The sequence below is a fragment of the Dipodomys spectabilis genome, unplaced genomic scaffold (genome assembly GCF_019054845.1).
Source record: "Dipodomys spectabilis isolate Male_0828 unplaced genomic scaffold, ASM1905484v1 ptg000583l, whole genome shotgun sequence".
Taxonomy (NCBI): domain Eukaryota; kingdom Metazoa; phylum Chordata; class Mammalia; order Rodentia; family Heteromyidae; genus Dipodomys; species Dipodomys spectabilis.
Window position 1 is genome coordinate 2355110 of NW_024871260.1, and position 3105 is coordinate 2358214.

The 3105-nt window shown below is 36.6% G+C and overlaps 1 pseudogene; it reads left to right on the forward strand.

Annotated features, from left to right (window-relative positions):
* The first annotated feature begins 1024 nt into the window (after positions 1 to 1024).
* Positions 1025 to 1123, forward strand: LOC122100569 (annotated as a pseudogene).
* The last annotated feature ends 1982 nt before the right edge of the window (positions 1124 to 3105 follow it).

A 3105-nucleotide genomic window follows, 5' to 3' on the forward strand; every position in this document is an offset into this window, starting at 1 on the left:
AAAATTATATTAAGTGAAGTAAGCCAAGCCCAAAGAAACATAGGTCCCATGTTTTCCCATATTTGCAATATCTAGTATATGTATGAGTCAAGCAGAAAAGGTCAGATAATGAGATGTTAGGAAAATGTTCCCTTCGATATGTATTTAAATGTGTTTTTCTTTCATGCATTTGATTCTAATGCATTTATAAGATTATTTCTTTGTTGCTTTGTATGTCCCTCCCTCACAGTATAACCCCTGCTTTCACTATATTTGATGTCGGTATAATTTGTGGAGGAGATGGGGAAAACAAGTCACTTAAGGATACAGGTGGACCCGTTGCAACTATGAAAAGTACAAGTTGTCATGTCGAAAACAAACTTTACAACTTTGGTGGGGGGGGGGGGTGGGGGGGGTAGGGTGGGGTTGGGATTGGGTGGGGGGGAGGCTGGGAAGGGATGTGAAGGGTAAACAAAGGAGGAGGCTGCAATGCTTGGTAAGAAATGTACTCATGGGCCGGGCGCTGGTGGCTCATGCCTGTAATCCTAGCTACTCAGGAGGCTGAGATCTGAGGATCGAGGTTCAAAGCCAGCCCGGGCAGGAGAGACCGTGAGACTCCTATCTCCAATAAACCACCAGAAAACCAGAAGTGGCGCTGTAGCTCAAGTGGTAGAGCGCTCGCTTTGAGCTGAAGAGCTGAGGGACAGCGCCCAGGCCCAGAGTTCAAGCCCCACGACCGACAAAAAAAAAAAAAAGAAATGTACTCATTATTTTGCCCATGTAATTGTAACCCCTCTGTACAGTATGTTCACAAAAAATAATAAAAAAAATAAAAATAAAAAATAAAAATAAATAGTCATTGACAAAAAATTGCAAATGTAAGCAATCGACAGAAAAATATAATTTTTTCCACTATTCCGAGAATTATAGGGAAATAAGATCAATAGCATTGTTAGGAACAATAATGTTTTCTTGTTACAAATAGGCACACAAGGATATAAGCCTTGTATAAGATTGCATCATTAACTACTTAAATTTAGAGGATACTACATGTTTCAGCAGTGTATACACTAATTTCAATAAATGTTTAACATGGCACTTGCACAAGGATGATATGTAGATTTATGAAGTATTCCATATTTTTCATTCTTCAGATACAAGAAAAGAAAAGCAGTTATTAAAAAGTTGATTACAAAATTAGAAGTGTAACAATACACGTAATTCATATAATTAAAAGTAAGTTTGACATCAGTGTATTAAATCTTCACCTTAGAAAGGCCTTTACAAAACCTTTTACATAACCTTTACAAAACTTTTGAAATTTGACACCATTGATATTTTATCCCAAAAAAATCATACTATAAGGACCTAGGAAAAAAAGGAATCTTAAACTGTTTCTATATGGAATGCAATCTGAAAGGACACATTAATGAACCTACATATTATAAAACAATGTAAAACTCAAAGTATATCTAGGAAGAATAAAATAGATTATGGACATTATACAAACATAGAATATAGAATATTTTAAAATATGCTTTTTTCAGACAATGACCAGAAATACTTTAGTTTCTTTACTACAGATAAGTTTAAATTACTTCTGATTGAAAAAATCACAAAGTCTGTAGATATCATTATAGATGTACACAAAACTTCTTGAATACATTTTGAAATCAAAGGCAAGCAATTTACTTGGAAGAATTCCACGGAATCCGTGAATTTTTACAGTAAGTGCCGGTGGCTCACGCCTGTAATGCTAGCTATTCAGGAGGATGAAACCTGAGGATTGAAGTTAAAAGCCAGCCCGGGCAGGAAAGTCCATAAGGCTCTTATCTTCAATAAACCAATAGAAAACTGGAAGTGAAGCTGTAGCTCAAGCTGTAGAACACTCGCCTTGAAATGAAGAGTACGGGGATAGCGCAAAGACCCAAAGTTCAAACCCCACAACCGTCCAAAAAAGGATTTTGCTGTTATTTGGATTGTGAAAATATTTTGTATGTGCACAAAGTATGTACTGACATTTTTGAAATTTAAGAAACTTAACCGAACCATTAGGACTTAGGAGAACATTTTGTACAGCCTTCCACAACTTCAAAGATGTAGTGATACATACTTATCCTTTTGGGAATACCAAATGCAGTTTCTTCCAAGTTGTTTTTCAGGCCTGGTTTGACATAATGCTTCAACAGAAAGAGATCCAGCATATCTTTGCTATCTCAATTCTCAACAGCAAGGTGCAAGGGGGTCAAGAGGCCTTCAGTTTTGGCATTGGTATCTACATTATGATGAAGTAAGTAAGAAGCCACTCTGGCATTATTCCACATATATGCACTGTGAAGGGCTGTCCAGCCATCTACAGTTATTGCATGTGCCGCTTGAGCCACCAACTCACGGACAATGTCTAAGTGTCCACTGTTGGCTTCTCGATGAAAAGGGATATACTCATTGTCATACCTCGTATTCACATGAGTGGCATTTTTGAGAAATAGTCTCTGCACTGTAGTAAGCCGATTATTTTTGGCAGCCCAAAGAAGAAATTTGCTTGGATCCTTCTCCATTTTTTTCTTGCAATTGATACCATTCCTCACTTGTTCATCTTGTTCCTCATCATCATGAGTTGCCTAAACAATGACTTTGAGAGCCAGTAGGAATGAGGTGTCCATGTATTTCCCTAGTAGTTCACGTAGTTTGAACTGGTCAGAAATATCCAATGAACATTTGCATATGTTTTTTCACCATCATTTATATTCTCTTTTTGTCTTTTTACTATTCTAAATTATTCTAACTGGGGAATAGGGAATTGATGGAGAGAAGAGGAAAGATGTTCCTCGGTATTCAAAGGTACAGACTGAAAATGAGGACCAGTGGTCTCTTCAGGTTCAGCTTATTCTAGGAATGAGAAAATGTGAAACAATGCCTTCTATTTAAATGATTTAAGAAATGGCAGAGCAGAAAGTGAAATGTTGCAACCAAAAATAAAAAAGCAAATTAAATTAAGATAATTATGAAGCAATCATATTATCTATGAGAACCATGAAAGAGAGAAAGGAAGAGAGAGACAGAACTGCAATGATTTAGCTAGCCACAAAATCCATACCTCTGATTAATTTATACAACAAACAAAAT